This window comes from Gasterosteus aculeatus, chromosome 11, assembly GCF_964276395.1.
Source record: "Gasterosteus aculeatus chromosome 11, fGasAcu3.hap1.1, whole genome shotgun sequence".
Lineage (NCBI taxonomy): Eukaryota > Metazoa > Chordata > Actinopteri > Perciformes > Gasterosteidae > Gasterosteus > Gasterosteus aculeatus.
In genome coordinates, this window is record NC_135699.1 from 740,436 (window position 1) to 753,848 (window position 13,413).

The 13,413-nt window shown below is 39.7% G+C and overlaps 16 non-coding genes across 16 annotated transcripts; all 16 read left to right on the forward strand.

The window, feature by feature from the left end:
- The first annotated feature begins 313 nt into the window (after positions 1-313).
- trnak-cuu (transfer RNA lysine (anticodon CUU)) lies at positions 314-386 on the forward strand. Its single transcript has one exon. It is a non-coding gene; the product is annotated as a tRNA-Lys (tRNA).
- An 878-nt stretch (positions 387-1,264) lies between these two features.
- Positions 1,265-1,337, forward strand: trnak-cuu (transfer RNA lysine (anticodon CUU)). The gene has a single exon. It is a non-coding gene; the product is annotated as a tRNA-Lys (tRNA).
- Positions 1,338-1,886: 549 nt separating this feature from the next.
- On the forward strand, positions 1,887-1,959 carry trnak-cuu (transfer RNA lysine (anticodon CUU)). The gene has a single exon. It is a non-coding gene; the product is annotated as a tRNA-Lys (tRNA).
- Positions 1,960-3,285: 1,326 nt separating this feature from the next.
- trnak-cuu (transfer RNA lysine (anticodon CUU)) lies at positions 3,286-3,358 on the forward strand. Its single transcript has one exon. It is a non-coding gene; the product is annotated as a tRNA-Lys (tRNA).
- An 803-nt stretch (positions 3,359-4,161) lies between these two features.
- Positions 4,162-4,234, forward strand: trnak-cuu (transfer RNA lysine (anticodon CUU)). The gene has a single exon. It is a non-coding gene; the product is annotated as a tRNA-Lys (tRNA).
- Positions 4,235-4,783: 549 nt separating this feature from the next.
- On the forward strand, positions 4,784-4,856 carry trnak-cuu (transfer RNA lysine (anticodon CUU)). The gene has a single exon. It is a non-coding gene; the product is annotated as a tRNA-Lys (tRNA).
- Positions 4,857-6,182: 1,326 nt separating this feature from the next.
- Positions 6,183-6,255, forward strand: trnak-cuu (transfer RNA lysine (anticodon CUU)). The gene has a single exon. It is a non-coding gene; the product is annotated as a tRNA-Lys (tRNA).
- A 695-nt stretch (positions 6,256-6,950) lies between these two features.
- Positions 6,951-7,023, forward strand: trnak-cuu (transfer RNA lysine (anticodon CUU)). Its single transcript has one exon. It is a non-coding gene; the product is annotated as a tRNA-Lys (tRNA).
- Positions 7,024-7,828: 805 nt separating this feature from the next.
- On the forward strand, positions 7,829-7,901 carry trnak-cuu (transfer RNA lysine (anticodon CUU)). Its single transcript has one exon. It is a non-coding gene; the product is annotated as a tRNA-Lys (tRNA).
- A 660-nt stretch (positions 7,902-8,561) lies between these two features.
- On the forward strand, positions 8,562-8,634 carry trnak-cuu (transfer RNA lysine (anticodon CUU)). The gene has a single exon. It is a non-coding gene; the product is annotated as a tRNA-Lys (tRNA).
- A 265-nt stretch (positions 8,635-8,899) lies between these two features.
- Positions 8,900-8,972, forward strand: trnak-cuu (transfer RNA lysine (anticodon CUU)). Its single transcript has one exon. It is a non-coding gene; the product is annotated as a tRNA-Lys (tRNA).
- Positions 8,973-9,667: 695 nt separating this feature from the next.
- On the forward strand, positions 9,668-9,740 carry trnak-cuu (transfer RNA lysine (anticodon CUU)). The gene has a single exon. It is a non-coding gene; the product is annotated as a tRNA-Lys (tRNA).
- An 805-nt stretch (positions 9,741-10,545) lies between these two features.
- On the forward strand, positions 10,546-10,618 carry trnak-cuu (transfer RNA lysine (anticodon CUU)). Its single transcript has one exon. It is a non-coding gene; the product is annotated as a tRNA-Lys (tRNA).
- An 805-nt stretch (positions 10,619-11,423) lies between these two features.
- On the forward strand, positions 11,424-11,496 carry trnak-cuu (transfer RNA lysine (anticodon CUU)). Its single transcript has one exon. It is a non-coding gene; the product is annotated as a tRNA-Lys (tRNA).
- Positions 11,497-12,046: 550 nt separating this feature from the next.
- Positions 12,047-12,119, forward strand: trnak-cuu (transfer RNA lysine (anticodon CUU)). The gene has a single exon. It is a non-coding gene; the product is annotated as a tRNA-Lys (tRNA).
- A 660-nt stretch (positions 12,120-12,779) lies between these two features.
- Positions 12,780-12,852, forward strand: trnak-cuu (transfer RNA lysine (anticodon CUU)). Its single transcript has one exon. It is a non-coding gene; the product is annotated as a tRNA-Lys (tRNA).
- The last annotated feature ends 561 nt before the right edge of the window (positions 12,853-13,413 follow it).

The following is a 13,413-nucleotide window of genomic DNA, read 5'->3' on the forward strand; positions in this document are numbered from 1 at the left end:
GTTTTAGCTACCTTTCGTTTTTTTATTCGGGTAAAATTGACCTTTTTAAGTCCCTCCTTTCATATTTCCGGCTTTCGTATTCATGTAATAAGAGCAAATAACGGAAATGAACAGTGAAGAGAAACTATGCTGTGGTGCCAGAGAGAATTGCAGTATTTCAGAAGAAATGGGTTGGCATCGGCTTTCGTATTCATGTAATAAGAGCAAATAACGAAAATGAACAGTCAAGAGAAACTATGCTGTAGTGCCAGAGAGAATTGCAGTATTTCAGAAGAAATGGGTTGGGTCCGTCCACGATGGGAAACGTCAGAGTGCCCGGCTAGCTCAGTCGGTAGAGCATGAGACTCTTAATCTCAGGGTCGTGGGTTCGAGCCCCACGTTGGGCGTCATCACTCTATTTGGAAAGGACGAATGGGATGTTGGACTGCTGAAGGAAAACATCAAAATCCATTCTCTATGTGCCTTCACATAATCCTTGTTCTTGCAAAGTATGTGCAGGCCCACTTTTAAATTCGGAGGATTTCATGGATATTTTCAGAACTTTTTGTGACGCTAGTTGCTAACCAGTTTAATCCAATAACTTCACGCCACATGAAAACGGGTCACGATTCTTAAAAATTTCTTATGCTGGTATAAAAGTAGGTACCTACATATGGAAGACGAAACTAATGAAGTTCAAAAAGAATCTTGTCCGCCACAAAATTTCCTTCCAGTGTAAATACCAAGTTATTAGTTTTAGCTACCTTTCGTTTTTTTATTCGCGTAAAATTGACCTTTTTAAGTCCCTCCTTTCATATTTTCGGCTTTCTTATTCATGTAATAAGAGCAAATAACGGAAATGAACAGTGAAGAGAAACTATGCTGTAGTGCCAGAGAGAATTGCAGTATTTCAGAAGAAATGGGTTGGCATCGGCTTTCTTATTCATGTAATAAGTGCAAATAACGGAAATGAACAGTGAAGAGAAACTATGCTGTAGTGCCAGAGAGAATTGCAGTATTTCAGAAGAAATGGGTTGGCATCGGCTTTCGTATTCATGTAATAAGAGCAAATAACGGAAATGAACAGAGAAGAGAAACTATGCTGTGGTGCCAGTTTAATTGCAGTATTTCAGAAGAAATGGGTTGGCATCGGCTTTCGTATTCATGTAATAAGAGCAAATAACGAAAATGAACAGTCAAGAGAAACTATGCTGTAGTGCCAGAGAGAATTGCAGTATTTCAGAAGAAATGGGTTGGGTCCGTCCACGATGGGAAACGCCAGAGTGCCCGGCTAGCTCAGTCGGTAGAGCATGAGACTCTTAATCTCAAGGTCGTGGGTTCGAGCCCCATGTTGGGCGTCATCACTCTATTTGGAAAGGACGAATGGGATGTTGGACTGCTGAAGGAAAACATCAAAATCCATTCTCTATGTGCCTTCACATAATCCTTGTTCTTGCAAAGTATGTGCAGGCCCACTTTTAAATTCGGAGGATTTCATGGATATTTTGAGAACTTTTTGTGACGCTAGTTGCTAACCAGTTTAATCCAATAACTTCACGCCACATGAAAACGGGTCACAATTCTTAAAAATTTCTTATGCTGGTATAAAAGTAGGTACCTACATATGGAAGACGAAACTAATGAAGTTCAAAAAGAATCTTGTCCGCCACAAAATTTCCTTCCAGTGTAAATACCAAGTTATTAGTTTTAGCTACCTTTCGTTTTTTTATTCGGGTAAAATTGACCTTTTTAAGTCCCTCCTTTCATATTTTCGGCTTTCTTATTCATGTAATAAGAGCAAATAACGGAAATGAACAGTGAAGAGAAACTATGCTGTAGTGCCAGAGAGAATTGCAGTATTTCAGAAGAAATGGGTTGGGTCCGTCCACGATGGGAAACATCAGAGTGCCCGGCTAGCTCAGTCGGTAGAGCATGAGACTCTTAATCTCAGGGTCGTGGGTTCGAGCCCCACGTTGGGCGTCATCACTCTATTTGGAAAGGACGAATGGGATGTTGGACTGCTGAAGGAAAGCATCAAAATCCATTCTCTATGTGCCTTCACATAATCCTTGTTCTTGCAAAGTATATGCAGGCCCACTTTTAAATTCGGAGGATTTCATGGATATTTTGAGAACTTTTTGTGACGCTAGTTGCTAACCAGTTTAATCCAATAACTTCACGCCACATGAAAACGGGTCACGATTCTTAAAAATTTCTTATGCTGGTATAAAAGTAGGTACCTACATATGGAAGACGAAACTAATGAAGTTCAAAAAGAATCTTGTCCGCCACAAAATTTCCTTCCAGTGTAAATACCAAGTTATTAGTTTTAGCTACCTTTCGTTTTTTTATTCGGGTAAAATTGACCTTTTTAAGTCCCTCCTTTCATATTTTCGGCTTTCTTATTCATGTAATAAGAGAAAAAAACGGAAATGAACAGTGAAGAGAAACTATGCTGTAGTGCCAGAGAGAATTGCAGTATTTCAGAAGAAATGGGTTGGGTCCTACCACGAAGACTGCTGAAGGAAAACATCAAAATCCATTCTCTATGTGCCTTCACATAATCCTGGTTCTTGCAAAGTATCAAAATCCATTCTCTATGTGCCTTCACATAATCCTTGTTCTTGCAAAGTATGTGCAGGCCCACTTTTAAATTCGGAGGATTTCATGGATATTTTGAGAACTTTTTGTGACGCTAGTTGCTAACCAGTTTAATCCATTCTCTATGTGCCTTCACATAATCCTTGTTCTTGCAAAGTATGTGCAGGCCCACTTTTAAATTCGGAGGATTTCATGGATATTTTGAGAACTTTTTGTGACGCTAGTTGCTAACCAGTTTAATCCAATAACTTCACGCCACATGAAAACGGGTCACGATTCTTCTTATGCTGGTATAAAAGTAGGTACCTACATATGGAAGACGAAACTAATGAAGTTCAAAAAGAATCTTGTCCGCCACAAAATTTCCTTCCAGTGTAAATACCAAGTTATTAGTTTTAGCTACCTTTCGTTTTTTTATTCGGGTAAAATTGACCTTTTTAAGTCCCTCCTTTCATATTTTCGGCTTTCTTATTCATGTAATAAGAGCAAATAACGGAAATGAACAGTCAAGAGAAACTATGCTGTAGTGCCAGAGAGAATTGCAGTATTTCAGAAGAAATGGGTTGGCATCGGCTTTCGTATTCATGTAATAAGAGCAAATAACGAAAATGAACAGTCAAGAGAAACTATGCTGTAGTGCCAGAGAGAATTGCAGTATTTCAGAAGAAATGGGTTGGGTCCGTCCACGATGGGAAACGTCAGAGTGCCCGGCTAGCTCAGTCGGTAGAGCATGAGACTCTTAATCTCAGGGTCGTGGGTTCGAGCCCCACGTTGGGCGTCATCACTCTATTTGGAAAGGACGAATGGGATGTTGGACTGCTGAAGGAAAACATCAAAATCCATTCTCTATGTGCCTTGACATAATCCTTGTTCTTGCAAAGTATGTGCAGGCCCACTTTTAAATTCGGAGGATTTCATGGATATTTTGAGAACTTTTTGTGACGCTAGTTGCTAACCAGTTTAATCCAATAACAGAACAGAAATCCATTCTCTATGTGCCTTCACATAATCCTTGTTCTTGCAAAGTATGTGCAGGCCCACTTTTAAATTCGGAGGGTTTCATGGATATTTTGAGAACTTTTTGTGACGCTAGTTGCTAACCAGTTTAATCCAATAACTTCACGCCACATGAAAACGGGTCACGATTCTTAAAAACTTCTTATGCTTGTATAAAAGTAGGTACCTACATATGGAAGACGAAACTAATGAAGTTCAAAAAGAATCTTGTCCGCCACAAAATTTCCTTCCAGTGTAAATACCAAGTTATTAGTTTTAGCTACCTTTCGTTTTTTTATTCGGGTAAAATTGACCTTTTTAAGCCCCTCCTTTCATATTTTCGGCTTTCTTATTCATGTAATATGAGCAAATAACGGAAATGAACAGAGAAGAGAAACTATGCTGTGGTGCCAGTTTAATTGCAGTATTTCAGAAGAAATGGGTTGGCATCGGCTTTCGTATTCATGTAATAAGAGCAAATAACGAAAATGAACAGTCAAGAGAAACTATGCTGTAGTGCCAGAGAGAATTGCAGTATTTCAGAAGAAATGGGTTGGGTCCGTCCACGATGGGAAACGCCAGAGTGCCCGGCTAGCTCAGTCGGTAGAGCATGAGACTCTTAATCTCAAGGTCGTGGGTTCGAGCCCCATGTTGGGCGTCATCACTCTATTTGGAAAGGACGAATGGGATGTTGGACTGCTGAAGGAAAACATCAAAATCCATTCTCTATGTGCCTTCACATAATCATTGTTCTTGCAAAGTATGTGCAGGCCCACTTTTAAATTCGGAGGATTTCATGGATATTTTGAGAACTTTTTGTGACGCTAGTTGCTAACCAGTTTAATCCAATAACTTCACGCCACATGAAAACGGGTCACAATTCTTAAAAATTTCTTATGCTGGTATAAAAGTAGGTACCTACATATGGAAGACGAAACTAATGAAGTTCAAAAAGAATCTTGTCCGCCACAAAATTTCCTTCCAGTGTAAATACCAAGTTATTAGTTTTAGCTACCTTTCGTTTTTTTATTCGGGTAAAATTGACCTTTTTAAGTCCCTCCTTTCATATTTTCGGCTTTCTTATTCATGTAATAAGAGCAAATAACGGAAATGAACAGTGAAGAGAAACTATGCTGTAGTGCCAGAGAGAATTGCAGTATTTCAGAAGAAATGGGTTGGGTCCGTCCACGATGGGAAACATCAGAGTGCCCGGCTAGCTCAGTCGGTAGAGCATGAGACTCTTAATCTCAGGGTCGTGGGTTCGAGCCCCACGTTGGGCGTCATCACTCTATTTGGAAAGGACGAATGGGATGTTGGACTGCTGAAGGAAAGCATCAAAATCCATTCTCTATGTGCCTTCACATAATCCTTGTTCTTGCAAAGTATATGCAGGCCCACTTTTAAATTCGGAGGATTTCATGGATATTTTGAGAACTTTTTGTGACGCTAGTTGCTAACCAGTTTAATCCAATAACTTCACGCCACATGAAAACGGGTCACGATTCTTAAAAATTTCTTATGCTGGTATAAAAGTAGGTACCTACATATGGAAGACGAAACTAATGAAGTTCAAAAAGAATCTTGTCCGCCACAAAATTTCCTTCCAGTGTAAATACCAAGTTATTAGTTTTAGCTACCTTTCGTTTTTTTATTCGGGTAAAATTGACCTTTTTAAGTCCCTCCTTTCATATTTTCGGCTTTCTTATTCATGTAATAAGAGAAAAAAACGGAAATGAACAGTGAAGAGAAACTATGCTGTAGTGCCAGAGAGAATTGCAGTATTTCAGAAGAAATGGGTTGGGTCCTACCACGAAGACTGCTGAAGGAAAACATCAAAATCCATTCTCTATGTGCCTTCACATAATCCTGGTTCTTGCAAAGTATCAAAATCCATTCTCTATGTGCCTTCACATAATCCTTGTTCTTGCAAAGTATGTGCAGGCCCACTTTTAAATTCGGAGGATTTCATGGATATTTTGAGAACTTTTTGTGACGCTAGTTGCTAACCAGTTTAATCCATTCTCTATGTGCCTTCACATAATCCTTGTTCTTGCAAAGTATGTGCAGGCCCACTTTTAAATTCGGAGGATTTCATGGATATTTTGAGAACTTTTTGTGACGCTAGTTGCTAACCAGTTTAATCCAATAACTTCACGCCACATGAAAACGGGTCACGATTCTTCTTATGCTGGTATAAAAGTAGGTACCTACATATGGAAGACGAAACTAATGAAGTTCAAAAAGAATCTTGTCCGCCACAAAATTTCCTTCCAGTGTAAATACCAAGTTATTAGTTTTAGCTACCTTTCGTTTTTTTATTCGGGTAAAATTGACCTTTTTAAGTCCCTCCTTTCATATTTTCGGCTTTCTTATTCATGTAATAAGAGCAAATAACGGAAATGAACAGTCAAGAGAAACTATGCTGTAGTGCCAGAGAGAATTGCAGTATTTCAGAAGAAATGGGTTGGCATCGGCTTTCGTATTCATGTAATAAGAGCAAATAACGAAAATGAACAGTCAAGAGAAACTATGCTGTAGTGCCAGAGAGAATTGCAGTATTTCAGAAGAAATGGGTTGGGTCCGTCCACGATGGGAAACGTCAGAGTGCCCGGCTAGCTCAGTCGGTAGAGCATGAGACTCTTAATCTCAGGGTCGTGGGTTCGAGCCCCACGTTGGGCGTCATCACTCTATTTGGAAAGGACGAATGGGATGTTGGACTGCTGAAGGAAAACATCAAAATCCATTCTCTATGTGCCTTCACATAATCCTTGTTCTTGCAAAGTATGTGCAGGCCCACTTTTAAATTCGGAGGATTTCATGGATATTTTGAGAACTTTTTGTGACGCTAGTTGCTAACCAGTTTAATCCAATAACAGAACAGAAATCCATTCTCTATGTGCCTTCACATAATCCTTGTTCTTGCAAAGTATGTGCAGGCCCACTTTTAAATTCGGAGGGTTTCATGGATATTTTGAGAACTTTTTGTGACGCTAGTTGCTAACCAGTTTAATCCAATAACTTCACGCCACATGAAAACGGGTCACGATTCTTAAAAACTTCTTATGCTTGTATAAAAGTAGGTACCTACATATGGAAGACGAAACTAATGAAGTTCAAAAAGAATCTTGTCCGCCACAAAATTTCCTTCCAGTGTAAATACCAAGTTATTAGTTTTAGCTACCTTTCGTTTTTTTATTCGGGTAAAAATTGACCTTTTTAAGTCCCTCCTTTCATATTTTCGGCTTTCTTATTCATGTAATAAGAGCAAATAACGGAAATGAACAGTGAAGAGAAACTATGCTGTAGTGCCAGAGAGAATTGCAGTATTTCAGAAGAAATGGGTTGGGTCCGTCCACGATGGGAAACGTCAGAGTGCCCGGCTAGCTCAGTCGGTAGAGCATGAGACTCTTAATCTCAGGGTCGTGGGTTCGAGCCCCACGTTGGGCGTCATCACTCTATTTGGGAAGGACGAATGGGATGTTGGACCGCTGAAGGAAAACATCAAAATCCATTCTCTATGTGCATTCACATAATCCTTGTTCTTGCAAAGTATGTGCAGGCCCACTTTTAAATTCGGAGGATTTCATGGATATTTTGAGAACTTTTTGTGACGCTAGTTGCTAACCAGTTTAATCCAATAACAGAACAGAAATCCATTCTCTATGTGCCTTCACATAATCCTTGTTCTTGCAAAGTATGTGCAGGCCCACTTTTAAATTCGGAGGATTTCATGGATATTTTGAGAACTTTTTGTGACGCTAGTTGCTAACCAGTTTAATCCAATAACTTCACGCCACATGAAAACGGGTCACGATTCTTAAAAACTTCTTATGCTTGTATAAAAGTAGGTACCTACATATGGAAGACGAAACTAATGAAGTTCAAAAAGAATCTTGTCCGCCACAAAATTTCCTTCCAGTGTAAATACCAAGTTATTAGTTTTAGCTACCTTTCGTTTTTTTATTCGGGTAAAAATTGACCTTTTTAAGTCCCTCCTTTCATATTTTCGGCTTTCTTATTCATGTTATAAGAGCAAATAACGAAAATGAACAGTCAAGAGAAACTATGCTGTAGTGCCAGAGAGAATTGCAGTATTTCAGAAGAAATGGGTTGGCATCGGCTTTCGTATTCATGTAATAAGAGCAAATAACGAAAATGAACAGTCAAGAGAAACTATGCTGTAGTGCCAGAGAGAATTGCAGTATTTCAGAAGAAATGGGTTGGGTCCGTCCACGATGGAAAACGTCAGAGTGCCCGGCTAGCTCAGTCGGTAGAGCATGAGACTCTTAATCTCAGGGTCGTGGGTTCGAGCCCCACGTTGGGCGTCATCACTCTATTTGGGAAGGACGAATGGGATGTTGGACCGCTGAAGGAAAACATCAAAATCCATTCTCTATGTGCATTCACATAATCCTTCTTCTTGCAAAGTATGTGCAGGCCCACTTTTAAATTCGGAGGATTTCATGGATATTTTGAGAACTTTTTGTGACACTAGTTGCTAACCAGTTTAATCCAATAACTTCACGCCACATGAAAACGGGTCACGATTCTTAAAAACTTCTTATGCTTGTATAAAAGTAGGTACCTACATATGGAAGACGAAACTAATGAAGTTCAAAAAGAATCTTGTCCGCCACAAAATTTCCTTCCAGTGTAAATACCAAGTTATTAGTTTTGGCTACCTTTCGTTTTTTTATTCGGGTAAAAATTGACCTTTTTAAGTCCCTCCTTCCATATTTTCGGCTTTCTTATTCATGTAATAAGAGCAAATAACGAAAATGAACAGTCAAGAGAAACTATGCTGTAGTGCCAGAGAGAATTGCAGTATTTCAGAAGAAATGGGTTGGCATCGGCTTTCGTATTCATGTAATAAGAGCAAATAACGAAAATGAACAGTCAAGAGAAACTATGCTGTAGTGCCAGAGAGAATTGCAGTATTTCAGAAGAAATGGGTTGGGTCCGTCCACGATGGGAAACGTCAGAGTGCCCGGCTAGCTCAGTCGGTAGAGCATGAGACTCTTAATCTCAGGGTCGTGGGTTCGAGCCCCACGTTGGGCGTCATCACTCTATTTGGGAAGGACGAATGGGATGTTGGACCGCTGAAGGAAAACATCAAAATCCATCCAAGAGAAACTATGCTGTAGTGCCAGAGAGAATTGCAGTATTTCAGAAGAAATGGGTTGGCATCGGCTTTCGTATTCATGTAATAAGAGCAAATGACGAAAATGAACAGTCAAGAGAAACTATGCTGTAGTGCCAGAGAGAATTGCAGTATTTCAGAAGAAATGGGTTGGGTCCGTCCACGATGGGAAAGGGTCACAGTGCCCGGCTAGCTCAGTCGGTAGAGCATGAGACTCTTAATCTCAGGGTCGTGGGTTCGAGCCCCACGTTGGGCGTCATCACTCTATTTGGAAAGGACGAATGGGATGTTGGACTGCTGAAGGAAAACATCAAAATCCATTCTCTATGTGCCTTCACATAATCCTTGTTCTTGCAAAGTATGTGCAGGCCCACTTTTAAATTCGGAGGATTTCATGGATATTTTGAGAACTTTTTGTGACGCTAGTTGCTAACCAGTTTAATCCAATAACAGAACAGAAATCCATTCTCTATGTGCCTTCACATAATCCTTGTTCTTGCAAAGTATGTGCAGGCCCACTTTTAAATTCGGAGGGTTTCATGGATATTTTGAGAACTTTTTGTGACGCTAGTTGCTAACCAGTTTAATCCAATAACTTCACGCCACATGAAAACGGGTCACGATTCTTAAAAACTTCTTATGCTTGTATAAAAGTAGGTACCTACATATGGAAGACGAAACTAATGAAGTTCAAAAAGAATCTTGTCCGCCACAAAATTTCCTTCCAGTGTAAATACCAAGTTATTAGTTTTAGCTACCTTTCGTTTTTTTATTCGGGTAAAAATTGACCTTTTTAAGTCCCTCCTTTCATATTTTCGGCTTTCTTATTCATGTAATAAGAGCAAATAACGGAAATGAACAGTGAAGAGAAACTATGCTGTAGTGCCAGAGAGAATTGCAGTATTTCAGAAGAAATGGGTTGGGTCCGTCCACGATGGGAAACGTCAGAGTGCCCGGCTAGCTCAGTCGGTAGAGCATGAGACTCTTAATCTCAGGGTCGTGGGTTCGAGCCCCACGTTGGGCGTCATCACTCTATTTGGGAAGGACGAATGGGATGTTGGACCGCTGAAGGAAAACATCAAAATCCATTCTCTATGTGCATTCACATAATCCTTGTTCTTGCAAAGTATGTGCAGGCCCACTTTTAAATTCGGAGGATTTCATGGATATTTTGAGAACTTTTTGTGACGCTAGTTGCTAACCAGTTTAATCCAATAACAGAACAGAAATCCATTCTCTATGTGCCTTCACATAATCCTTGTTCTTGCAAAGTATGTGCAGGCCCACTTTTAAATTCGGAGGATTTCATGGATATTTTGAGAACTTTTTGTGACGCTAGTTGCTAACCAGTTTAATCCAATAACTTCACGCCACATGAAAACGGGTCACGATTCTTAAAAACTTCTTATGCTTGTATAAAAGTAGGTACCTACATATGGAAGACGAAACTAATGAAGTTCAAAAAGAATCTTGTCCGCCACAAAATTTCCTTCCAGTGTAAATACCAAGTTATTAGTTTTAGCTACCTTTCGTTTTTTTATTCGGGTAAAAATTGACCTTTTTAAGTCCCTCCTTTCATATTTTCGGCTTTCTTATTCATGTAATAAGAGCAAATAACGAAAATGAACAGTCAAGAGAAACTATGCTGTAGTGCCAGAGAGAATTGCAGTATTTCAGAAGAAATGGGTTGGCATCGGCTTTCGTATTCATGTAATAAGAGCAAATAACGAAAATGAACAGTCAAGAGAAACTATGCTGTAGTGCCAGAGAGAATTGCAGTATTTCAGAAGAAATGGGTTGGGTCCGTCCACGATGGGAAACGTCAGAGTGCCCGGCTAGCTCAGTCGGTAGAGCATGAGACTCTTAATCTCAGGGTCGTGGGTTCGAGCCCCACGTTGGGCGTCATCACTCTATTTGGGAAGGACGAATGGGATGTTGGACCGCTGAAGGAAAACATCAAAATCCATTCTCTATGTGCATTCACATAATCCTTGTTCTTGCAAAGTATGTGCAGGCCCACTTTTAAATTCGGAGGATTTCATGGATATTTTGAGAACTTTTTGTGACGCTAGTTGCTAACCAGTTTAATCCAATAACAGAACAGAAATCCATTCTCTATGTGCCTTCACATAATCCTTGTTCTTGCAAAGTATGTGCAGGCCCACTTTTAAATTCGGAGGATTTCATGGATATTTTGAGAACTTTTTGTGACGCTAGTTGCTAACCAGTTTAATCCAATAACTTCACGCCACATGAAAACGGGTCACGATTCTTAAAAACTTCTTATGCTTGTATAAAAGTAGGTACCTACATATGGAAGACGAAACTAATGAAGTTCAAAAAGAATCTTGTCCGCCACAAAATTTCCTTCCAGTGTAAATACCAAGTTATTAGTTTTAGCTACCTTTCGTTTTTTTATTCGGGTAAAAATTGACCTTTTTAAGTCCCTCCTTTCATATTTTCGGCTTTCTTATTCATGTAATAAGAGCAAATAACGAAAATGAACAGTCAAGAGAAACTATGCTGTAGTGCCAGAGAGAATTGCAGTATTTCAGAAGAAATGGGTTGGCATCGGCTTTCGTATTCATGTAATAAGAGCAAATAACGAAAATGAACAGTCAAGAGAAACTATGCTGTAGTGCCAGAGAGAATTGCAGTATTTCAGAAGAAATGGGTTGGGTCCGTCCACGATGGGAAACGTCAGAGTGCCCGGCTAGCTCAGTCGGTAGAGCATGAGACTCTTAATCTCAGGGTCGTGGGTTCGAGCCCCACGTTGGGCGTCATCACTCTATTTGGGAAGGACGAATGGGATGTTGGACCGCTGAAGGAAAACATCAAAATCCATTCTCTATGTGCATTCACATAATCCTTCTTCTTGCAAAGTATGTGCAGGCCCACTTTTAAATTCGGAGGATTTCATGGATATTTTGAGAACTTTTTGTGACGCTAGTTGCTAACCAGTTTAATCCAATAACTTCACGCCACATGAAAACGGGTCACGATTCTTAAAAACTTCTTATGCTTGTATAAAAGTAGGTACCTACATATGGAAGACGAAACTAATGAAGTTCAAAAAGAATCTTGTCCGCCACAAAATTTCCTTCCAGTGTAAATACCAAGTTATTAGTTTTAGCTACCTTTCGTTTTTTTATTCGGGTAAAAATTGACCTTTTTAAGTCCCTCCTTTCATATTTTCGGCTTTCTTATTCATGTAATAAGAGCAAATAACGAAAATGAACAGTCAAGAGAAACTATGCTGTAGTGCCAGAGAGAATTGCAGTATTTCAGAAGAAATGGGTTGGGTCCGTCCACGATGGGAAACGTCAGAGTGCCCGGCTAGCTCAGTCGGTAGAGCATGAGACTCTTAATCTCAGGGTCGTGGGTTCGAGCCCCACGTTGGGCGTCATCACTCTATTTGGGAAGGACGAATGGGATGTTGGACCGCTGAAGGAAAACATCAAAATCCATTCTCTATGTGCATTCACATAATCCTTCTTCTTGCAAAGTATGTCCAGGCCCACTTTTAAATTCGGAGGATTTCATGGATATTTTGAGAACTTTTTGTGACGCTAGTTGCTAACCAGTTTAATCCAATAACTTCACGCCACATGAAAACGGGTCACGATTCTTAAAAACTTCTTATGCTTGTATAAAAGTAGGTACCTACATATGGAAGACGAAACTAATGAAGTTCAAAAAGAATCTTGTCCGCCACAAAATTTCCTTCCAGTGTAAATACCAAGTTATTAGTTTTAGCTACCTTTCGTTTTTTTATTCGGGTAAAAATTGACCTTTTTAAGTCCCTCCTTTCATATTTTCGGCTTTCTTATTCATGTAATAAGAGCAAATAACGAAAATGAACAGTCAAGAGAAACTATGCTGTAGTGCCAGAGAGAATTGCAGTATTTCAGAAGAAATGGGTTGGCATCGGCTTTCGTATTCATGTAATAAGAGCAAATAACGAAAATGAACAGTCAAGAGAAACTATGCTGTAGTGCCAGAGAGAATTGCAGTATTTCAGAAGAAATGGGTTGGGTCCGTCCACGATGGGAAACGTCAGAGTGCCCGGCTAGCTCAGTCGGTAGAGCATGAGACTCTTAATCTCAGGGTCGTGGGTTCGAGCCCCACGTTGGGCGTCATCACTCTATTTGGGAAGGACGAATGGGATGTTGGACCGCTGAAGGAAAACATCAAAATCCATTCTCTATGTGCATTCACATAATCCTTGTTCTTGCAAAGTATGTGCAGGCCCACTTTTAAATTCGGAGGATTTCATGGATATTTTGAGAACTTTTTGTGACGCTAGTTGCTAACCAGTTTAATCCAATAACAGAACAGAAATCCATTCTCTATGTGCCTTCACATAATCCTTGTTCTTGCAAAGTATGTGCAGGCCCACTTTTAAATTCGGAGGATTTCATGGATATTTTGAGAACTTTTTGTGACGCTAGTTGCTAACCAGTTTAATCCAATAACTTCACGCCACATGAAAACGGGTCACGATTCTTAAAAACTTCTTATGCTTGTATAAAAGTAGGTACCTACATATGGAAGACGAAACTAATGAAGTTCAAAAAGAATCTTGTCCGCCACAAAATTTCCTTCCAGTGTAAATACCAAGTTATTAGTTTTAGCTACCTTTCGTTTTTTTATTCGGGTAAAAATTGACCTTTTTAAGTCCCTCCTTTCATATTTTC